The sequence below is a fragment of the Bufo bufo genome, chromosome 6 (assembly GCF_905171765.1).
Source record: "Bufo bufo chromosome 6, aBufBuf1.1, whole genome shotgun sequence".
Taxonomy (NCBI): domain Eukaryota; kingdom Metazoa; phylum Chordata; class Amphibia; order Anura; family Bufonidae; genus Bufo; species Bufo bufo.
The window spans coordinates 79,115,686-79,140,809 of NC_053394.1; the positions used below are offsets into that span (position 1 = coordinate 79,115,686).

At 45.2% G+C, this 25,124-nt stretch overlaps 1 protein-coding gene across 4 annotated transcripts in view; it reads right to left on the reverse strand.

The window, feature by feature from the left end:
• Window positions 1-25,124, reverse strand: part of PCGF5 (polycomb group ring finger 5) — a 107,390-nt gene that overhangs the window by 31,123 nt on the left and 51,143 nt on the right. Inside the window, exon 1 of one of the 4 annotated variants that reach the window (XM_040437287.1) lies at window positions 5,881-5,964. The exons of 2 other annotated variants lie outside the window; for them this stretch is intronic. The gene's annotated coding sequence lies outside the window, so the exon portion shown is untranslated. Of the gene's footprint in view, window positions 1-2,206; window positions 2,226-5,880; window positions 5,965-25,124 lie in introns of those variants that run through there. One more of the 4 variants, XM_040437288.1, reaches the window with a different exon arrangement.

A 25,124-nucleotide genomic window follows, 5' to 3' on the forward strand; every position in this document is an offset into this window, starting at 1 on the left:
CGGCCGCTGCCCCTCCGTTGCCGTATTGCGGCCCGCATACGGCAGGTCCGCAATACACGGGGCACCGGCCGTGTGCATTCCACATCACGTATGTGGACCCATTCACTTGAGCACCAGGGAGGGTGAGTAGAGCCAGCACAGCACTTCCCTCACTGTTCCTTGTGCCTCCTGCATACTAATGACCTCTTCTATAATGGAAGGGGTTAATTAGCATTCAGAGTTTCAGACTATAAGATGCCCTGCCATTTTTCCCTCATTTTTGGGAGGAAAAAATCTGTCTTGTAGTGCAAAAAATACAGTAAATTGCCAGCAGTCTGCAGTAAAGGTACTGCCGGGTGTTATCAGTAGCGGGTGTGTCTGACTCTGTCCAATCATTGCTGCAGGTGTCTGACTGTGCAGGGACCCCCCCCCCCCCCAACTGTTAACAACCATCTGTATCTTTAGATGCTCCAGAACTGTTATTACATGGGGAATGCAAGTAGTTACTAAAACAGACATGTCAGGGGAGGGGTCAGGTCCCCTTTAAATGCTGGTAAATCATGGTAAGGCCTCATGCACACGGACGTTTTTTTTTGCGGTCCGCAAAAACGGTTTCCGTTGTTCCGTGTCCGTTTTTTCTTCCTTGATTTTTGGAGGATCCACGGACATGAAAAGTAAAAAAAAAAATCTAAGTCAAGTTTGCCTTTGAAATGATAATAAAAAACGGACACGGATGACGGATGCGGATGACAATCTTGTGTGCATCAGTGATTTCTCACGGACCCATTGCCTTGAATGGGTCCGTGAACCGTTGTCCGTGAAAAAAAATAGGACAGGTCATATTTTTTTCACGGACTGGAAACACGGATCACGGACGCGAAAAGGTGCATTTTCCGATTTTTCCACGGACCCATTGAAAGTCAATGGGTCCGCAGGAAAAAACGGAAAATGGAACAACGGCCGTGGATGCACACAACGGTCGTGTGCATGAGGCCTAAGGCCTCATGCACACGACCGTTTTTTTTTTGCGGTCCGCAAAACGGATTTCCGTTGTTCCGTGACCGTTTTTTCTTCGGTGGGTCTTCCTTGATTTTTGGAGGATCCACGGACATGAAAAGTGAAAAAAAAAACTAAGTCAAGTTTGCATTGAAAATGATAGGAAAAACGGACACGGATGACTATCTTGTGTGCATCTGTGATTTCTCACGGACCCATTGTCCGTGAAAAAAATAGGACAGGTCATATTTTTTTCACGGACTGGAAAAACGGATCACAGACGCGGAAGCCAAAAGGTGCATTTTCCAATTTTTCCATGGACCCATTGAAAGTCAACGGGTCCGCGAAAAAAAAATGAAAACGGAACAACGGCCGCGGGTGCACACAACGGTCGTGTGCATAAGGCCTAACAGGTATACACTACAATCAGTTTTGCTGCAGGTATCCCCATTGAAATGAATGTATACGGGTTTGGCTACACGGCGATTTTGGCTGTGACAGGGATAAGCGAACCGAAAAAAAAAATATCCATCACTGATGGATTCTAATAATTCTATTAGAATCCACTCCTGTCCTAGTGTGATGTAAGGGCGGGTTCGCACTTGTGTTAGGGAATTCCATTATAGGTTACATTTATAACGGAATTCGTAAGACAGAATGGAAAACTCTGTTATAACGGAACAAATACCCTATCGCAAGTGTGAACCCGCCCTAAACAGCACGCTCTGAAAGCAGCTGGAAAACATTGAGGTGGCTTCATCACGCATTGCAGCGCCTTGACCCCATTATTTAGTGATATTTGGGATCCCCAGGGTCGGACGCCCGCGATCTCATACTGATGGCCTGCCATAAAGTCCCTTTCACCCAGCGTACTCCACAGCAGAAGCCGCTGAGCTGCGAGGTCTGCTGTGGGTGTCCATGCGGACCCACTCTAGGAACGGAGCTCCAATACATCGCGAGCAGGCTGGTGAGGGGTCCACACGGTAACTGCGCCAAGAATGAACCTGTACATTCTTGCTGTGGTCTTGAGAACTGTGCAGCAAGAACCCTCAGACGCATGAACAGGGGCAGTACCTCTCACTGAACAAATGGGAGGCAGTTTCAGCGCAGATTCAGCCCGATTTACGGTGCCAAAACCCTCTAGAAAACACTTCATCTGAACCTACTATATTTTTTCCAAGCCAAAACCAGATGAGGAACGGACATGGAAGAAAAGGGGAAAGACCGGCACCCGTTTCGTGCTTTGCATCTTGGCTTTGACGCGTAGCCCCAGCCTTAGGGCTCACGTACAAGACTGTATGTATTTTGTGGTCTGCAAAAAAAAAAATGGATGACATTCATGTGACACCAGTATTGCATCCATTTTTTTTGCAAATCCATTGTAACAATGCCTTTCCTTGTCCGCAAAACGGAGAATAGGACATGTTCTATTTTTCTGCGGAACGTACATGCGGACATACAGAAACGGAATGCGCACGGAGTCATTTCAGTTTTTTTGCGGCCCTATTGAAGTGAAAAGTTCCTCATACGGACCTGTAAAAAAAAAACGGAAATAAAATACGGTTGTGTGCATGAGCTCTTATATAAAGTGTCGGGAGAGGGAGACGCATGAAACAAGCGCATCTCACTTTTTATTATTGCGTCTCAAACTCAAACTTTGTTTCACATTTGTTGCTAGAGATGTAGAAAAGAGAAACGTATCCATGTGAGCGGCTTTTGGGGTCCATTCACACGTCTGTAAGTGTTTTGCAGATGCGCAAAACACGGACACCGGCCATGTGTACATGGCCGGCACTATAATAGAAAATGCCTATTCTTGTCTGTTATTGCGGACAAGAATAGGACATGTTCTATTTCTTTGTGGAAGTTCGGGGCCGCGGACCAGAAGTGCGGAGCCGCATCTTTTCCCACCCCATTGAAAATGAATAGGTCCACACCTGTTCTGCATAATTGCGGAACGGATCCGGACCACACATACGGACATCTGAATGGAGCCTTAAAATGTGTACGTGCTGAAATTACCCGGGGCCTCCACTGATCACAAACCTTATGAGAGTAGCACTCCCACAAAAATTATTATTCTCTGGCCTGTAAGAAAGGTACATGATGTAATCTGTAGTGCAGGTAATCTTCTTACCACTGACTGTATTTCTGAGTTATAACCTCCCTTCTGATCCTCAGCTGTGTCATGTGACCAACTCTCTGATCCCCAACTGACACAGGACAGGAAGTCAGTTACTTCTCTATTCATTCCTATGAGACTGACTGTGAGGCTTCCATAGGAGAACACAGAGAAACAGACTTCCTGTCTGCACATAAGATGCTGTGTTATTGGGAAGTGCAGAGTGCTGGTCACATGACACAGCTGAGGATCAGAAGGGAGGTTATAACTCACAAATACAATCGCTGGTAATAAGATTACCTTCACTAGAGTTTACATTATGTGCCTTTCCAACAGGTCAGAGAATAAAAATATTTGCAGGAGTTTAACTGAGGGTTTATTCTAAGGGTCTATTCACACGTCCGTAGTGTATTGCGGATCCACAATACACCCGGCCGGCACCCCCCATAGAACTGCCTATTCGTGTCCGCAATTTTGTGCGCGGCCGCGCTCCGGAAATGCGGATGCGGAGAGCACATAGTGTGCTCTCCGCATCTCTTCCGGCCCCATAGAGAATGAATGGGTCAATACCCGTTCCCAATATTGAGGAACAGATGCGGACCCATTTGCGGACGTGTGAATGGACCCCAAATCTGTCACCAACCACACTGATCAATCATTTTCTGCAAATCTCATCTGAAAGTGAGCCATAGAGTACAAAGCATGTGAACAGAGATTTATAGAGCCCAGTGCACACGCAGCAGAGACGTCTGCACACATTTGAGGACACACAGCGTCCTTTCAAACCCTCAACCCGCCCTGCTGCAATTCACCTCCGCGCATTTCCCCGGCTACTGCTATATATACAGACTGGGGGGAGATTTATCAAAACTGGTGTAAAGGAAAACTGCCTTAGTTGTCCATAGCAACCAATCAGATTCCAGCTTTCATTTTCCAAAGGAGCTGTGAAAAATGAAAGCTGGAATCTGATTGGTCGCTACTGACAAGTAAGCCAGTTTTCCTTTACACCAGTTTTGATAAATCTCCCCCACTGATTCATCCTTTGTAACGTGGCCTAAAATTTGTATGTACCACGTGCATAAATCTGACACAGATTTGACCCATGGGGTGAATTACGCAGCAAAATTCTAAACAGATGTGCAACCAGGGGCGGAATGGCCATAGACCCTACAGGGAACGTTCTCGGCGGGCCAATGCCCAGGGGGCGCCCGAACCCTCCTCACCGCCACCGGCCGGGTACAGAACGATCGGATGCTCTAACCATTAAAGGTTTCATCCCATCAGGGACACTGGGGTCATATCGCCAGGATTCATCCCCCTCCATTCATTTCTATGGCTGGCTCGGCTACTTCCGTAAGCCCCACAGAAGCGAATGGAGCGGCGGCCGTGCACTTCCCATTCATTTCAACAGAACTTTCACAAATAGACCAGCGTGCCGCTTGGCTATTTTCGACATTCCCAAAGAAATAAATGGAGGGTGACCCCACATACGCGGTGCACCCTCTGGCGGGCTCCGTTCTAAGGATAGGTGTGGGTCCCAGAGGTGGACCCTACACTTATCAGACATTGGGGGGCAGTATATTGTGCTGCACTACAGTATCGCTGGCCTCACCTACTTGTGTTTCCCGCCTTCTGTCAATTTGGACCCATCTACAACATGGGGACACTTTCAGTTTTTTTTTGCAGGGCCACTTTAAGGCTACTTTCACACTAGCAGGAGGACGGATAAAACAGGCTGTTCACCCTGTCGGATCCGTCCTTCCGCCGCTCCGTTACCATTGACTATAATGGGGATGGGGGTGGAGCTCCGGCTCAGCACAGCGGAAGGCCGCCGGACTAAAAGTACTGCATGTCCCGACTTTTTAGTCCGGCGGCCTCTCACCGTGCACGAGCTCCGCCCCGTCCCCATTATAGTCAATGGGGACGGAGCGGCGGTCTGGCGGCACGGCAAAACAGCGTCAGGACGGATCCGACAGGGTGAACAGCCTGTCGGATCCGTCCTGCCGCTAGTGTGAAAGTTCCCAGTGCAACACACAGGACACGTGCTGGATCTGAAAACCTGCTGTATGTGAACACAGTCCAAAGGGCAGATGCGTGGACTGTATGTAAATCAGCACACTGCGGCGCTATGCCAGCCAATTAAAAGTCTTGGGAAAAAAAACTCACGTGTCAGCAAATCTGACTGGTCAAGCAGGAACGTATCACTTTATTAGCAGCTCAGGATCCTGGGAAAGCTGGGTGCCCCCCCATGTCACTCAACTGAAGGCAATGGGGGAGATTTATCAAACTGGTGCAAGGCAGAAGTGGCTTAGTTGCCCATAGCAACCAGATTCCACCTTTATTTACCAAAGGAGCTGTGATTAATGAAAGGAGGAGTCTGATTGGCTGCTCTGGGCCACTAAGCCAGGTCCACTTTACACCAGTTTGATAAATCTCCCCCAATGACTTGCTTTCTCTTTCCTATAATCCCCTCAGGTTTCTCTGTATCCTTTTCTGTCAGAGATATAATAAGGCGGGAAGAACTGTCAAGGCTCCAAGCAGCCTCCCTGATTCCTCACCATGTCCTGACACTCCCCCGAAGCCAGAGACCCAACAGAGCTCCCCCTGTTACAAACAGGGACGGCTGCGACTTTTAGTTCCACCACAGCTATACGGTGCCCTCAGCTCCAGCTGAGGCCTTCTACGTCTAGAACTCTAGCGCCATATACACACAGCGCGGCGATACAAGTATTCCGCGCTCTTTCGCTGCCGGTACGGGGGACTTCTAGGGGGGCGAAACTCACCAGAGAGGACCGCGCATGCGCCGACAAATATCGCCTCTCTCCAGTAATTCTTGATGACGAAGACTTCGCCTGACGCATGCGCGCTACTAGCGAGCGGCGGGCAGGGGTCTGCGCAGGCGCACTGCAATGCTGGAGGTGAACACATGAATGGAAGTTGAGGTTGGTACCTCCCTTTGCGTAGTAAATAGAGACGACATGATGGCGGTGGAGAGTGACACATTGTATACACATTTGGTGACAGTGGTTTTTGCATAGACTGCTTGGTGAGAGGATAAACATTGCTGCTGGGCTGGTGCCACTTCTCTTAAATATTTTATGTTTAGTTAGGGTTTTATGAACAGATTACAAAAAACATCCAACAATAAACGTGTATAAACAATAATTACCACAAAAATAACCTGCTCCACTACCACCGCTGAAAAAAATAACTAAAATCACAGCCAGATTGCCAAAATTGACTATTTTTATCGCTTTTCCAGGAATTTCTGGACAGTCAGCAGCCCTGCGTTCTACTGTCTGACCGGTTACATGTGCACTTGGCAGCTGAAGGCATCTGTGTTGGTCTCATGCTCATATGTGCTCGCATTGCTGAGGAAAATCATGTTTTAATATATGCAAATGAGCCTCTAGGAGCAACGGGGGCGTTGTCATTACACCTAGAGGCTCAGCTCTCTCTGCACTTTGAGTGACAGGGACATGATGATTTTTACCCCTCTTGACCCTGTCAATCAAAGTGCAGAGGGCGCAGCAGTTGCAGAGAGAGCTGAGACTCTAGGTGTAATGACAACGCCCCTGTTGCTCCAAGAAGCTCATCTTCATATATTAAAGAGGACCTTTCACCAGAAGAAAGTAACAGGCTATGAGCTGAGCGCTGCGATTGGCCAGCGCTACAGCATGGGAGAATGAGACGCCGGCAGGTTCCCCTGGGTGGAGCCTAACTATGAAGATACCGGAGCCTATAACCGGAGAACGGAGCGGCGCCCGGGGATAACAGTAAGTGCAGGGGGATCCCTGGGCGCCGCTCTACACGTCTGTATAGTCAGTTTAGATACTTTCTTCTGGTGAAAGGTCCTCTTTAACCGCCTCACGTCCGCCCATAGACTATAAACGTCCTATGGGTGGACCTCTATTTCTGAAAGCACGTTTTAAAACGTCCTGTCAGAAATAGCAGCTGCACGCTAATCGTGGTGTCCCTGCCTTCCGGATCGCTGCAGACACAGCGCTCACCGAGCGCTGTGTCTGCAGAGAAGGAAGCGCTATGCGCTTCCTGTTCCGGCCCGGCGGTCATGTGACCGCCGTGACCGGAGAGTGCAGGGGCTGTGTGAGGTCTCTCAGAGACCTCGATCAGCCCTGCTCTGAGGCTGTACAGCGCTGGATTGCTGCTGTACAGCCTCTATAGGGGTGCATTTGTCCTGTAACTGGGGCTACTATGTCAGCCCCAGTTACAGGAGAAATCAACAGTGAAAAAAAAAAGAAAAAGTGAAGTAAATGTCCCCCAGAGGTCTTGTATGACCTTATGGGGGACGAAAAGTGTAAAATAAAAAAAATAAAAATAAAAGGTTGAAAATAAAAAAAAGTTTCACATGTAAAAAAAAAAAAAAGTCCCCAAGTAAGGAATGAAAAAAAAAAGTTAAAAATAGAAAAAATAAAAAAAAGTATACATATTAGGTATCGCCGCGTCCGTATAAACCAGCTCTATAAAAATATCACATGACCTAACCCCTCGGGTGAACACCGTAAAAAAAAAAAAAAAAAAAACTGTGTCAAAACAAGCAATTTTTGTCACCTTGCATCACAAAAGGTGCAACACCAAGTGATCAAAAACGCGTATGTCCCACAAAATAGTACCAATAAAACAGTCACCTCATCCCGCAAAAAATGAGCCCCTACATAAGAAAATCTCTCAAAAAATAAAAAAACTATAGCTCTTAGAACATGGAGACACTAAAACATCATTTTTTTGGTTACAAAAATGCTATTATTGTGTAAAACTTTAATAAATGAGAAAAAGTATACATATTAGGTATCGCCACGTCCGTAACAATCTGCTCTATAAAAATGTCACTTGACTGAACCCCTCAGGTGAACGCTGTAAAAATAAATAAATAGAAACTGTGCTAAAACAACCAATTTTTTGGTCACCTTGCCCCATAAAGTGTTATAATGAATGATCAAAAAATCATATGTACCCAAAAATAGTACTAATAAAACTGGCACCTTATCCCCTAGTTTCCAAAATGGGGTCACTTCTTGGGAGTTTCTACTGTAAGGGTGCATCAGGGGGCTTCAAATGGGACATGGCATCTAAAAACCATGTGGAGTTCCTTTTCTTCTGCGCCCTGCCGTGTGCCCATACAGCAGTTTATGACCACATGTGGGGTGTTTCTGTAAACCGCAGAATCTGGGTAATAAATATTGAGTTTTGTTTGGCTGTTAACCATCGATGTGTTAAAGAAAAAAATTGATTCAAATGGAAAATCTGCCAAAAAAGTGAAATTTAAAAATTTGATCTCCATTTTCCTTTAATTCTTGTGGAACGCCTAAAGAGTTAACAAAGTTTGTAAAATCGGTTTTGAATACCTTGAGGGGTGTAGTTTCTACAATGGGGTCATTTATGGGGGTATCCACTATGTAGGCCCCACAAAGTGACTTCAGACCTGAACTGGTCCTTATAAAGTGGATTTTGGCAATTTTCTTAAAAATTTGAAGAATTCCTTCTAAACTTCTAAGCCTTCTAACGTCCTAAAAAAATAAAATGACATTTCCAAAATGATGCCAACATAAAGTAGACATATGGGGAATGTTAAATAATAAATATTTTATGAGGTATCACTTTCTGTTTTAAAAGCAGAGAAGATGAAATTTAGAAAATTGCGAATTTTTAAAATTTTTGGGTAAATTTGGGATTTTTTCATAAATAAAGGTGAAATATTTTGACTCCAATTTATGACTATCATGAAGTACAATGTGTCACGAGAAAACAATATCTGAATGACTTGGATAAATAAAGGCGTTCCAAAGTTATTACCACATAAAGTGAGATATGTCAGTTTTGCAAAATTTGGCCTGGTCAGGAAGGGGGCAAAGGGCCCAGATGGGAAGTGGTTAAAAAAAAATTCTCTGCAATGCGAGGCCATGTGAACATGGGGCCAACACAGATGTCTTCAGCTGCCAAGCGCACATGTAACAGGTCAGACAGTGTCATAGATACAAATCTGCTGACAGATGGGCTTTGAATTTATGTAAATAGATTGCATGTAATCAAGCTACCTACAGAAAATCCACCATTTTTTTTCGTGCAGTAACACCAAAATCCACACGTGTCCACCGGGGGTTTTTGATGCAGATTTACTGCAGTTTTCCTACCCTTGCATTGGTTTCAGCCTCTTGCACACTCTGTTTTGCGGTCCACAAACTGCGGATCTCCAAAATACGAATGCGGACTGTCCGCGTTTTGTGGACATGCTTTTCACATCCGTATGTCCATTCTGCAAAGAGATAGAGCATGGCTACAAAATGCGGATCACGGACCTATTGACGTCAGTAGGTCCGGAAAAAATGCGCATGCAACACGGACGGTATCCGTTTTGGGGATCGCAAAATACATATTTGAGCTTTTGAGGCAGATTTTTCTGCAGGTTTTCAGCTGAAGCCGGAAGTGGATACAAAAGGAATATGAAATATAAAGGAAGGAATTCTACTTCTCCTTCCTGCTGGATCCAATTCTGGCTTTACCTGGAAAACCTAAAGGGAAATCTGCTTCAAACTATAAAAAAAAAAGTCAGTGTGAACCTAAAAAGGGTGAAATTCGCACAAAAAGAACTGACAAGCTGCGGATTTCAAAATCCACACCGCAGGGCAATTTCTGCATGGAACAAAAAAGCAAAGTGTAAATGAGATTTGTCTTCTCTCATACCCTTTGCTGGTACTGTATTATGCAGTATTTTTTCCCCATGAGAATAAACGCAGAAAAACCACACATAATCTGCAGCGTGTGCAAGTACCCCTACTTTTAAAGAAAGCCTCTTCATGCAGCCCCAGCCAGGGCTCCCCCATAACAAGAGACTATAGGGCTCGTTTATGAACCGATATAGGCCACGTTTGTGGCCTATATCAGTTGCAGATTTTGTGACATGTGTTTTTTGCAGCAGAATCTGTGACTTTTCCGTCAGAGCGAGAAAAGGGAGCGGGGAAGAGGGAGGGTTGGCAGGGCCATCTCATTTATCATTTCCTACACCAGTTTTTGGCGTGGAAAATTGCTTAAGGGTCCATTCACACGTCCGCAAATTGCGGATCTGCAAAACACGGACACCCGGCCATGTGCGTTCCGCATTTTGCGGCACTTTAATAGAAATGCCTTTCTTGTCCGCGTCTGCGGACAAGAATAGGACATGTTCTATTTTTTGCGGAATGAAAGTGCGGATCCGGAACGGAAGTGCGCATGCAGACAGCACACTGTGTGCTGTCCGCATCTTTTCCAGTCCCATTGAAAATAAATGGGTCTGGATCCGTTCCGCAAAGTTGCGGAACGGATCCAGATCCATTTTGCGGACGTGTGAATGGACCCTAAATCTACACCAGAAAGGGAGCTGGCGTAGATTTAAGTCTGTCACACGGCCTCCTGGAGGAAGCGCCTCCACATAACTTTGGCGCTTCCTCCAGCAGCACAGACAGACATAAGGACGACGTCTAAATTACCGGTCTTAATAAATAACCCCTTATAAGTTTTATAAAGAGTTTTTTGGACATCTCCCCTCTGGCTTCTCTATCACATGACGGACAAACACTGATTAGACATACTGCAGATTTCAAAATTTGCACAGCAGGTTAATTTCCTTATCAAACAAAAAAGGAAATAGCTAGTTCTGCCAGGAGTACAGATATTCTAAATTCCCTACTGGGATTATCTCTACAGCAAGTAGTTGAGGAGCCAACCCGGAAGGAGGCCATTTTACATTTAGTATTCACAAATGGGAATTTGGCATCTGATATTACTGTAGGGGAAAGCTTAGGATCTAGTGATCACCAGTCAGTGTGGTTTACTATAAGTACAGTGACTGAGTCACACCACACAAAAGCAAAAGTTTTAGATTTTAGAAAAACTGACTTTTCTAAAATTAGATTAGTGGTATACGAGTCCCTATCAGATTGGAACAGTTTCAATGGAGTCCAGGAGAAATGGGACTACTTAAAAGTGGCACTATTGAAGGCAACACATAATTGCATTAGGCTTGTCAGTAAAAGCAAAAAAAGGAAGATACCACTGTGGTACTCAGCAAAAGTGGCCAAAATAATTAAAAACAAAAAGATAGCATTTAGAAATTATTTAAAAAAAAAAAACGAGGATGAAAGGCAAATTTATAAGATTAGGCAGAGAGAGGCCAAACAAGCTATAAGAGCTTCTAAAGCACAGGCAGAAGAGAAATTAGCTCAGTCAGTGAAAACAGGCGATAAGGCATTCTTCAGATACATAAATAAAAAAAGAAAACTAAAACAAAGAATTAACAAATTAAAAACAAAAGAAGGAAGGTATATGGAAGAAGATAAAGAACTAGCTGACTGCCTCAATGAATACTTCTGTTCAGTTTTTAAAAAGGAAAATGAAGGAAAAGGACCTAAGTTAGGAAGGAAGACTAATGAATCTTTTGATGCATGTGTCTTTACAGAGGAAGAGGTTCTAAGTCAGCTGTCTAAAATTAATACAAATAAGTCACAGGGGCCTGATGGGATACAGCCAAAACTATTAAAAGAGCTTAGCAGTGAACTAGCAAAACCATTAACAGATTTATTTAACCAATCACTGGTAACAGGAGTCGTCCCAGAAGATTGGAAATTAGCAAATGTAAGCCTGACATCAATAGTGGGGAAATTAATGGAAACCATACTCAAGGAGAGGATTGTGGAACATCTAAAATCCCATGGATTGAAAGATGAAAAACAGCATGGGTTTATTTCAGGGAGATCATGTCAAACTAATCTTATAGATTTTTTTGATTGGGTGACTAAAATAATAGATGGCGGAGGTGCAGTAGACATCGCTTATCTAGACTTTAGTAAGGCTTTTGATACTGTCCCACATAGAAGGCTTATCAATAAATTGCAGTCTTTGTGCTTGGACTCCCATGTTGTTGAATGGATTAGGCAGTGGCTGAGGGACAGACAGAGGGTTATAGTCAATGGAGTATATTCAGACTATGGTCTTGTTACCAGTGGGGTACCTCAGGGATCTGTTCTGGGACCCATATTGTTTAATACCTTTATCAGCGAAATTGCAGAAGGCCTCGATGGTAAGGTGTGTCTTTTTGCTGATGACACAAAGATTTGTAACAGGGTTAATGTTCCTGGAGGGATACACCAAATGGAAAAGGATTTAGGAAGACTAGAGGAATGGTCAAAAATTTGGAAACTAAAATTGAATGTTGATAAGTGCAAGATAATACACCTGGGGCGTAAAAACCCAAGAGCAGAATATAAAATCAGTGATACAGTCCTAACCTTAGTATCTGAGGAAAGGGATTTAGGGGTCATTATTTCAGAAGACTTAAAGGTAGGCAGACAATGTCATAGAGCAGCAGGAAATGCTAGCAGAATGCTTGGGTGTATAGGGAGAGGCATTACCAGTAGAAAGAGGGAGGTGCTCATGCCGCTCTACAGAGCACTAGTGAGACCTCATTTGGAGTATTGTGCGCAGTACTGAAGACCATATCTCCAGAAAGATATTAATACTTTGGAGAGAGTTCAGAGAAGAGCTACTAAACTAGTACATGGATTGCAGGATAAAACTTACCAGGAAAGATTAAAGGACCTTAACATGTATAGCTTGGAAGAAAGACGAGACAGGGGGGATATGATAGAAACTTTTAAATGCAGAAAGGGAATCAACAAGGTAAAAGAGGAGAGAATATTTAAAAGAAGAAAAACTACCACAAGAGGACATAGTTTTAAATTAGAGGGGCAAAGATTTAAAAGTAATATCAGGAAGTATTACTTTACTGAGAGAGTAGTGGATGCATGGAATAGCCTTCCTGCAGAAGTGGTAGCTGCAAATACAGTGAAGGAGTTTAAGCATGCATGGGATAGGCATAAGGCCATCCTTCATATAAGATAGGGCCAAGGGTTATTCATAGTATTCAGTATATTGGGCAGACTAGATGGGCCAAATGGTTCTTATCTGCCGTTACATTCTATGTTTCTACATGAGATTTGTCTAATTTTATACCCTTTGCTGGCACTGTATTACACTGCGGTTTGTCCGTCCGAAAATCAATGCAGAAAATCCAGATGTAATCCACAACATGTCCAGGCACCCTAAGGGTGTCTTCACAGGGTGCAGATTTATGTGCAGAAAATCTGCACCAAAACCACACATAAATCTGCACCATTTACTTTGTGCGTTTTTTAATGCGGACTTGATGCAGATTTGCTGCAGATCTCATCCTTTCATTAAATAGGGTGAAATCCGCACATAAAAAAACCCTCAACAATTGACACGCTACAACAGATTTGGTTCTGGAGATTTTTTGGGGCCAACCCCCCCTTCCCCCCCCAAAAAATAAATAAATAAATGTTTTCATGCATAGTGATTATTAGAAGAAAGTATATGCCCCCTGTAATGTCACTTTCTCTATAGAACTGTATGGGGAAAAAACATGGGGAAAAAATGCCACTAATAAACCTTACACGTGTGTTTTTTTAACCACTTAACTGATTTGCCCGAGTCCAGCTGGGGCATGTTGTGCCTTTTCATAGGTAAATGCATTGATATCCAATTCATTCTAGTCAAGATGGATGTTCATTGCCTTTAAGAGCCATGCTCGACTATATTTACAATTGGCAGTGGGAAAAGTAGCTAACTGTTCTGCTGGAGCTGGGCTCAGGCAGAAAGTGGAGGGCTGCTTTAGATGTTGCTTTCTCCTGAATGGTAGCAGCTAGCCTGAAATTCAGGCTTTCATACAAGACCTTAATGACAGTTAAAGTCCAAGCAACAGAGGAGATATCACTGTTAGAAATCGAGTCAGGAATAATCGCGGGTAAAACCTGCTTTTACTTTCACTTTCAGCCTCATTCACACCATCCCATTTCTATCAGTGAGATATTCCCCTGTACTGAACATATTTATGTCATTCTGGGAATTCAAACAATACAAATATCTCTAGCTGGTACCAAACCAGAGATATAAGCAGCTAAAGCAGCCCCCCCCCTCCCCCCCCCTCCCCCATCCTTCTCTTCAGACTGGAGGATAATGAGGGAGCATCTGCAGAGCTGACAGGCTGCAGGAGGAGAGAAAAAAAACCTGTAAAAAAAATATATAAATTTATATATATATATATATATATATATATATATATATATATACATACATATACACTCACCTAAAGAATTATTAGGAACACCTGTTCTATTTCTCATTAATGCAATTATCTAGTCAACCAATCACATGGCAGTTGCTTCAATGCATTTAGGGGGTGGTCCTGGTCAAGACAAGCTCCTGAACTCCAAACTGAATGTCAGAATGGGAAAGAAAGGTGATTTAAGCAATTTTGAGCGTGGCATGGTTGTTGGTGCCAGATGGGCCGGTCTGAGTATTTCACAATCTGCTCAGTTACTGGGATTTTTACGCACAACCATTTCTAGGGTTTACAAAGAATGGTGTGAAAAGGGAAAAACATCCAGTATGCGGCAGTCCTGTGGGCAAAAATGCCTTGTGGATGCTAGAGGTCAGAGGAGAATGGGCCGACTGATTCAAGCTGATAGAAGAGCAACGTTGACTGAAATAACCACTCGTTACAACCGAGGTATGCAGCAAAGCATTTGTGAAGCTACAACACACACAACCTTGAGGCGGATGGGCTACAACAGCAGAAGACCCCACCGAGTACCACTCATCTCCACTACAAATAGGAGAAAGAGGCTACAATTTGCACAAGCTCACCAAAATTGGACTGTTGAAGACTGGAAAATTGTTGCCTGGTCTGTTGAGTCTCGATTTCTGTTGAGACATTCAAATGATAGAGTCCGAATTTCGCGTAAACAGAATGAGAACATGTATCAATCATGCCTTGTTACCACTGTGCAGGCTGGTGGTGGTGGTGTAATGGTGTGGGGGATGTTTTCTGGGCACACTTTAGGCCCTTTAGTGCCAATTGGGCATCGTTTAAATGCCACGGGCTACCTGAGTATTGTTTCTGACCATGTCCATCCCTTCATGACCACCATGTACCCATCCTCTGATGGCTACTTCCAGCAGGATAATGCACCATGTCACAAAGCTCGAATCATTTCAAATTGGTTTCTTGAACATGAAAAATAATGAAGGGTGGTCCCTTGGGGTTTACCCCAAAATAGACTACTCGTAAATAGACAGAAAAAATGTGAAAAAAGGGGTAGTGACGTTTTAAAACCTAACTTTTAATAGGATAGTTATAAATCCCACCTGGGAAAAGGACCCCTACCTGACAAACAAAACATAGACACAAAAGAACAGGGGACCTGGTGTGACAGGTACACCCAATGGTCAAATGAACAGGCACGTCCCGGGGTGGGGCGGGACGTGGGTGTTTGACCAATAAGCGTAAGTAAGCAAGATAGTGCTGGTACTGAAGACCGTGGCTTGTGCCATGGTCTATAAGCATGCCAGGGAGGCAAAAAAGAAAGGGTAGGTCTTACCGGTGGATGGGCAAGAGGACCAGCCGGTCCAGTGCCCTTAGGGGAGATGTTCGCACGTATGGATGCGTCCCTTTGTGCAGGATGATGGTCACTTAGTGCAGGAGGGCCACAGGGAAGAAACTGTCCCTGGTGTTGCCCTACTTGGCCTAAAGCTGCCCTAAGGTGCCTGCTAATACGGGGTCCGATCCCCGCAAGGGGTGGCCCCGTCCGGAACCTAGCCCTAAAAACAGTGACCCTAGATAGCCCTGTAAGGGGCTCAAATGGCCTGGGTCAGCCAATGAGAGAGAGGGAAGGGGATATGGGTGCTAATGTGGATAGATGTATAAAGAAATCCTACACTAGTGTAGATAAATACTCTGTGTCCCTACGCGTTTCGTTGGAGAGTAAAAGGATGCTATATATGTCCTGAAATGAAGGAACTATAGGTAGTTGCCTATGGCAAACCCCACAACTCGTCGGGGGACAGGGGTAAAGGGTACGGTATACCTCCCCTATTCGCAACCTATCTGTATGATCAGGACAGATATGGGGGAGGGGAGGGAGAAAATGCAAGTGGCGCAGACTTGACGGGACTAGACAGTCCTAGATAACCCAGAATCTGTTAGGCATGGGGGTCATGTGACTTCTCCTCATAGGATGCGGCACAGCAGATACAGGTGCCGACCATCTGCCTGGCGTCTGTCAGACGCCAGGCAGATGGTCGGCACCTGTATCTGCTGTGCCGCATCCTATGAGGAGAAGTCACATGACCCCCATGCCTAACAGATTCTGGGTTATCTAGGACTGTCTAGTCCCGTCAAGTCTGCGCCACTTGCATTTTCTCCCTCCCCTCCCCCATATCTGTCCTGATCATACAGATAGGTTGCGAATAGGGGAGGTATACCGTACCCTTTACCCCTGTCCCCCGACGAGTTGTGGGGTTTGCCATAGGCAACTACCTATAGTTCCTTCATTTCAGGACATATATAGCATCCTTTTACTCTCCAACGAAACGCGTAGGGACACAGAGTATTTATCTACACTAGTGTAGGATTTCTTTATACATCTATCCACATTAGCACCCATATCCCCTTCCCTCTCTCTCATTGGCTGACCCAGGCCATTTGAGCCCCTTACAGGGCTATCTAGGGTCACTGTTTTTAGGGCTAGGTTCCGGACGGGGCCACCCCTTGCGGGGATCGGACCCCGTATTAGCAGGCACCTTAGGGCAGCTTTAGGCCAAGTAGGGCAACACCAGGGACAGTTTCTTCCCTGTGGCCCTCCTGCACTAAGTGACCATCATCCTGCACAAAGGGACGCATCCATACGTGCGAACATCTCCCCTAAGGGCACTGGACCGGCTGGTCCTCTTGCCCATCCACCGGTAAGACCTACCCTTTCTTTTTTGCCTCCCTGGCATGCTTATAGACCACGGCACAAGCCACGGTCTTCAGTACCAGCACTATCTTGCTTACTTACGCTTATTGGTCAAACACCCACGTCCCGCCCCACCCCGGGACGTGCCTGTTCATTTGACCATTGGGTGTACCTGTCACACCAGGTCCCCTGTTCTTTTGTGTCTATGTTTTGTTTGTCAGGTAGGGGTCCTTTTCCCAGGTGGGATTTATAACTATCCTATTAAAAGTTAGGTTTTAAAACGTCACTACCCCTTTTTTCACATTTTTTCTTGAACATGACAATGAGTTCACTGTACTAAAATGGCCCCCACAGTCACCAGATCTCAACCCAATAGAGCATATTTGGGATGTGGTGGAACGGGAGCTTCGTGCCCTGGATGTGCATCCCTCAAATCCCCATCAACTGCAAGATGCTATTCTATCAATATGGGCCAACATTTCTAAAGAATGCTATCAGCACCTTGTTGAATCAATGCCACGTAGAATTAAGGCAGTTCTGAAGGCAAAAGGGGGTCCAACACTGTATTAGTATGGTGTTCCTAATAATTCTTTAGGTGAGGGTATGTATGTATATATATATATATATATATATATATATATATATATATATACACACACCATATTTTTCGCCCCATATAAGACGCACTGGCCCATAAGACGAAACTAGGTTTCAGAGGGGGACAATAAGAAAAAAATATTTTTCATTAGACCTCAGGTCAGACCCCCGATCAGACCCCCGATCAGACCCCCAATGTTATTCAGACCTTAGCTAATAGAACAAAGTGAAACCAAAACAAAGAACATCATGCAAGAGGTAGAGAAGGACGTCTGCCAGACCTTCTCACAGAACTGGCGGGGACAGTACCCCTCCCTCTACGGGTGGACTCCGGACACTCAGAGCCCACCTTCTCAGGATGAGACTTATGGAAAGCCCAGATGAGACGAGTGGCCTTAATGTCCGCCACTGGGACCCACATCCTCTCCTCAGGAACATAACCCTCCCAATGAACGAGGTACTGGAGAGAACCGCGGATAATGCGAGAATCCACAATCCTAGAGACCTGAAATACTTCAATTACTCTTACCGGTAATATGTTTTCCATGAGCCCATGACAGCACCTGTGAGAGATCCTCCTCCTTCCGGACAGGAAACAGGAACTTCCCAGATCTTTAAATTGGTCCCATGCCTTCCACCTTCAGTATTTGACAAGATTCCTGGGACCAGCAACGCACCTATATATAGTGAAAACTAACAACATAGGCGAGAAAACATAATAGAAAAAAACTCTGCACCAAATATATGCCAGGCATATCTCTTCTTTGGCACCATACTAAAGAGTAAATTTCTCTCTCTCTCTCTCTCTTTTTTTTTTTTTTTTTTTCATCATTCTTTATAAATAAAAATCTTATTATTATTTATTTTATTTTTTTTTTTAAATAAGGGAGGGAATTATGTAGGTGCTGTCATGGGCTCATGGAAAACATATTACCGGTAAGAGTAATTGAAGTATTTCCATTACGCCCCATGACAGCACCTGTGAGAGACTAGACTAGATAACTATTAGGGAGGGACTACAGCCTGCAGCACCTTTCTCCCAAAAGACATATCCTGCACAGATGAAAGGTCCAACCTGTAGTGCTTGTAAAACGTAGAGGGGGAACTCCACGTTGCAGCCCTACAGATCTGTTCTATGGTAGCACACCCTTTTTCTGCCCAGGAAGAGGCTACTGCCCTGGTGGAATGGGCTGAAAAATCTGAAGGGACCTGACACTCTGATAGTGAATATGCCAAACCTATCGCTCTCTTGATCCATCTGGCTAAGGTACGGCTTGTAACCTTTGAGCCCCTGTTCTGACCCTGAAATTGAACAAAGAGTTGCAGGGTTTTTCTAAAGTCCTTCGTAGACTCTAAATACGCACAGACACACCTTCTAACGTCTAAAGTATGAAAGGATCTTTCTCCCTCATTCTTTGGGTCCTGACAAAAGGAAGGTAGAACTATCTCCTGAGACTTATGGAATACAGACACTACTTTGGGCAGGAATGCAGGGTCTGGTTTGAAAACAATCCTATCCACCAGAATCTGAGTATATGGTGGGGAAGAGTACAAGGCGGACAGCTCTCCTACTCGTCTGGCAGATGTAATGGCCACTAAAAATACGGTCTTATAGGATAACATCTTTAAGGGGATGTCCCCCAGAGGCTCAAACGGAGCCTTGGTAAGAGCAGAAAGAACCAGGTTAAGGTCCCAGGGGGCTGACTTAGATTTAACTATAGGACATAGTCTAGAGGACCCCCTAATGAACCTTTTGACCCAAGGATGAGTAGCCAATCGAAAGTCAAACAGGACACTCCGTGCTGAGACCTGCACCTTGAGAGTGCTGGGTTTAAGCTTTTTGTTAAGGCCTTCCTGCAAAAAGTTCAAAATTAACGGGATGTTGGGTGAGCTCAAGTCTAAGCCTGGACCTGCAAACCGAAGGAAGGTTTTCCATACTCTCAGATAGATTTCGGAGGTGACTTTTTTCCTACTAGCTAGGAGAGTCCCGATGACCTGTTCTGATAGGCCTCTAGTCCTGAAGAATGTCCTCTCAAAATCCAAGCCGTCAGGTGGAGGTTCTTGACTTCCGGATGATGTAGAGGACCCTGATATAATAGGTCCTGTCTTTCTGGAAGCACCTAAGGATCGGCTATTGATAGTCTCCTCAACCAAGCAAACCAGACTCTTCTTGGCCAGAATGGTGCTATTAGTATCACCGTCGCCTGCTCCCCCCTGATCTTCTGGATCACTCTGGGCAATAGGCTGATGGGAGGAAACGCATAGACTAGGCCCTTCCCCCACGACTGTGAGAGCGCATCTGTGCCTATCGACTGATCCTCCCTGCTGAGAGAAAATAACTTTTTGCACTTTTTGTTTTCCACTGAGGCGAATAGATCTATCGTAGGGGATCCCCATAGGGCCTGTATTTGGTGAAACACTTCCTGATTTAGACACCAATTCGCCTTAATGAATCTGTGTCTGCTGAGAAAGTCCGCCTGGTGATTCTCTGAGCCTTTCAGGTGCACCGCTGAGAGAGACAGAACTTTCCTCTGTATTAACAAGAAAATCCTGGATGCCAGCTCCATTAGTTGATAGGATCTTGTCCCCCCTTGTTTGTTTATATAAGCCACCACCGAGGCGTTGTCTGATAGGATCCTGACATGCTTTTGGGACAAAAAAGGGAGACTTTTCTCTAGTGCGCACAGGACTGCTCTTAACTCCCTGGCATTTTGGGACTGAGCACTCTGGTCTCTTGACCAAGGACCTTGGAAAAACCCCAAAACTGAATGGGCCCCCCATCCCCAAGGGCTTGCGTCGGTGGTTATTATCAAGGGATCGTGTCTCACCCACTCTACCCCCCGACCGAGGTTCGAAGCCTTTAGCCACCAAGCTAGGGACCGGGTTACTGAACCCGGGACCACAATCTTGTGATCCAGGGATAGCGACCTCCCATCCCATTTGGATAGAATGAGCCGTTGCAGTATTTGTGAAGCTTTGTGAAGAGCCTCGGCGCCTGTGATACCCCAAAAGGAAGTGCTCTGAACTGTAAATGGACGATTGATTCCCCCATCTTCACTGCCACCCTCAGGTATTTTTGGGACAAGGGATGGATGGGCATGTGGTAGTAGGCGTCCTTTATGTCTATTGAGGCCATCACGCAGTTGGGAAACAGATGGAGGACCGTGGAGGAGATGGACTCCATCCTGAATTTCTGGTAGGACAGATACTGGTTGAGACCTTTTAAATTTATAATCAGTCTGAACTTGGGCTTGGGGACCAGAAATAGGGTTGAATAGAAACCCTCTCCTTGTTCGTCCTTGGGGACTGGGACAAGGACTGCCTTTTCCAGGAGGTTGTTTATTTCCTCCGAAAGTGCCACCTGTCTTGGAGAATTTTGATTTAAAGAAGTAACTTTGAATGTCCTGGGTGGTAGTCTCTTGAAGTCTAGGCGATAGCCTTCCTTTATAATATCCTTTACCCAGGCGCTTGCGGTAATATTTTGCCAGGCTGGAAAAAATAAAGAAAGACGACCGCCCACCTGGGGTCTGGCGTCATTGTTGAGTGGAACTTGATGTTTGAGGTCTGGGTTTAAACAGGACACTTTTTGATTTATCAGATCTCCACTCCCTCCTTTTCTTTGGATCCCCAAAAGCCTTCCTTCTTTCATTATTCCGAAACGGCTTCCCCTGTTTAGGAAAGGACGGTGCTGGAAATCCTTTCTTCTTATCGGATGCCTTATCTAAAATGTCATCTAAGGCTGATCCAAATAAAAAATCTCCTTGGCAAGGTAAGGCGCAAAGCTTAGATTTTGAAGCTACGTCGCCCTTCCACCCTTTCAACCATAACGACCTTCTGGCTGAATTGGATAGAGCAGCTGCCCTAGCGGAAAGCCTCAATGCGTCAGCGGAGGCATCAGAAATAAAGTCCACTGCCCTGGACATAGTTGGTATTGCCTCAAGCAGCTGATCCCTAGGAGTCTTATTCTCTATATGAGACTCTAATTCCTCCAACCAGAGCTTTAATGACCTAGCCACCGAGGTAGTTGCTATATTTGGCTTAAAGGCAGAGGTGGAAGCTTCCCAATTCTTCCTTAAGTATGCGTCAGCCCTTTTGTCCATGGGATCTTTAAGGGACCCTAGATCCTCAAACGGGAGGGCTGACTTCTTATTTATCTTAGCTACAGGAGCGTCTACCCTTGGTACCTCCTGCCAAGCTGAGACCTCCTGATCATCAAAGGGGTACTTTCTCTTGACCGCTCTAGGGATAAAGAATTTTTTATCAGGCTTCTCCCATTCACGTTTAATCAGGTCCTTGATACAGTCCTGAATGGGGAAAACTCTAGACTTTTTGGGCTTAAGGCTCTCAAACATCAGCTCTGGTCTAGACCTGGACTCCTTCTCCTCCCCCAGCTCCATCGTGGATCTAACCGCCTTCAATAATAGGTCCGTATCTTCAGCTCTAAACAACGCCTTCCCTGTCAAATCCTCGGAAGAGGAATCTGAGTCTACAATAGCGCCCTCCTCAGACTCGGAGTCGATAGTATCCTCCGCTACCGCCTGGGCCCTCCTATGCCTGGATGAGCTAGGCAGGGATTTTCTAAGCTCCTCTACGGACGAATGGACTTCATTTTTTACTAAATCCTGGATACTCTGTAATAAAGATGGCGACTCCTCTGCCACTAACTTATCCAGACATGGCTGACAACAAGTCTTGGAGTAAGATGAATCCAACTTCCTCTTGCAGATTCCACACTCCTTAGCTCTTTTGTGGGAAGCTTTCCTTGGGGCCTCTTTAGCCTGCATTTAATAAAACATCCCATCAGTTTAACCTGACCATAAAAATAACTCCCCAAAGGGAGATGGCGGGGGTTAACCCCTCTTACCCCCAGGAGTACCATGCTGGATTCCAAAAGCTGCTCCTGTCTGTCGGTGCGCTGTTGTACATCCCCTTCTTCCTGCATCATCATGCTGTGTAAAGGGGGCCAATCGAGGGCTGTAGGTGCCGCTTGCGCCAATCGATCCTGCTGCTACTCCCTCCACGCTGGCTGGCCGGCGTTCCCTTTTTCAAATGGGCCGCGCAGCGCCCGCCATGTTTAGCTCCTCCCCTTCCGGCCGGTGGAACGCACGCGTCACTTCCGGTGCGACGCGCGCGTCCAGCACAGCCAGCCTCAATGAGAGGGAAGACGCAGCTCCCCCCTCATGCCGCGACTTCGCTGGCAGGCAGGGACACGAGGCAGCCCAGGCATCCCCCCATGGCTCCGAAGAAGGGAAAAGAAAATGCAGACGCCGGGCTTCTCAGCGGCTCCTAGTGGAGACTTACGCCGACAGGTACCTCCACTAGGTTTCGTCTTAACCCTAGAGGTCCTGCAGCCACAAAATAGACCTGGAAAGAAATCCTCCTGTCCCTGGACAGGAAACAGGAAAGAACTGAAGGTGGAAGGCATGGGACCAATTTAAAGATCTGGGAAGTTCCTGTTTCCTGTCAGGAAGGAGGAGGATCTCTCACAGGTGCTGTCATGGGGCGTAATGGAAATTCAAGATTACCATCAACAACAATCGGAGGAGGAGGCAAAGAGGAGGGTACAGTGGGTTGGACATAAGGTTTTAATAGGGACCTGTGAAAAACATTATGGATCTTCCAAGTCTGAGGAAGATCAAGACGGAAGGCAACGGGATTGATGACGGATAAGATCTTGTAAGGTCCAATAAACTTAGGACCCAACTTCCAGGAGGGAACCTTCAGTTTGATATTCTTTGTAGACAACCACACCAGATCACCCACATTCAGGTCCGGACCAGACACACGTCTCTTATCCGCCAAACGCTTATCTCTCACTGATCCTCTTCAGATTACCCTGAATCTTTTGCCAAATAAATGACAAAGACAAGGAAAATCTCTTCTCATCAGGTAAACCAGAAGACCCCTCTCCAGAGAATGTCCCAAACTGCGAATGAAACCCATATGCACCAAAAAATGGTGACTTATCAGAGGACTCCTGGCGACGGTTATTTAACCACCTCAGCCACCCTAGCTTAAACACCCTTAATGACCAGGCCACTTTTTACACTTCTGACCTACACTACTTTGACCGTTTATTGCTCGGTCAAGCAACTTACCACCCAAATGAATTTTACCTCCTTTTCTTCTCACTAATAGAGCTTTCATTTGGTGGTATTTCATTGCTGCTGACATTTTTACTTTTTTTTGTTATTAATCGAAATTTAACGATTTTTTTTGCAAAAAAATGACATTTTTCACTTTCAGTTGTAAAATTTTGCAAAAAAAACGAAATCCATATATAAATTTTTCTCTAAATTTATTGTTCTACATGTCTTTGATAAAAAAAAAATGTTTGGGTAAAAAAAAAATGGTTTGGATAAAAGTTATAGCGTTTACAAACTATGGTACAAAAATGTGAATTTCCGCTTTTTGAAGCAGCTCTGACTTTCTGAGCACCTGTCATGTTTCCTGAGGTTCTACAATGGCCAGACAGTACAAACACCCCACAAATGACCCCATTTTGAAAAGAAGACACCCCAAGGTATTCCGTGAGGGGCATGGCGAGTTCCTAGAATTTTTTATTTTTTGTCACAAGTTAGCGGAAAATGATGATTTTTTTTCTTTTTTTCTTACAAAGTCTCATATTCCACTAACTTGTGACAAAAAATAAAAACTTCCATGAACTCACTATGCCCATCACGAAATACCTTGGGGTGTCTTCTTTCCAAAATGGGGTCACTTGTGGGGTAGTTATACTGCCCTGGCATTTTAGGGGCCCAAATGCGTGCGAAGTAGTTTGAAATCAAAATCTGTAAAAAATGGCCGGTGAAATCCGAAAGGTGCTCTTTGGAATGTGGGCCCCTTTGCCCACCTAGGCTGCAAAAAAGTGTCACACATGTGGTATTGCCGTACTCAGGAGAAGTTGGGCAATGTGTTTTGGGGTGTCTTTTTACATATACCCATGCTGGGTGAGATAAATATCTTGGCAAAAGACAACTTTTCCCATTTTTTTATACAAAGTTGGCATTTGACCAAGATATTTATCTCACCCAGCATGGGTATATGTAAAATGACACCCCAAAACACATTGCCCAACTTCTCCTGAGTACGGCGATACCAGATGTGTGACACTTTTTTGCAGCCTAGGTGGGCAAAGGGGCCCACATTCCATGTATCCATGGATCCGTAAAAAACATACGGACATCTGAATGCAGCCTTACAGGGGGGTGATCAATGACAGGGGGGTGATCAGGGAGTCTATATGGGGTGATCACCCCCCTGTCATTGATCACCCCCCTATAAGGCTCCATTCAGATGTCCGTATGTGTTTTGCGGATCCGATCCATGTATCCGTGGATCCGTAAAAAGACCCAAGATCTCGGAGGCAAACCCAGCTTTCTGACACTGGGCTCTACAGTGCGACCCAAAATCCGTTGGTAATCCTCAGATTTCATGATGCCTTGCACACATTCAAGGCACCCAGGGCCAGAGGCAGCAAAACAACCCTAAAACATCAAGGTACTGTGATTTTTTCTTTGTAGGCCTCATTCCGTTTTCGGTAAACAGTAGAATGATGTGCTTTACCAAAAAGCTCTATCTTGGTCTCATCTGTCCACAAGACGTTTTCCCAGAAGAATTTTGGC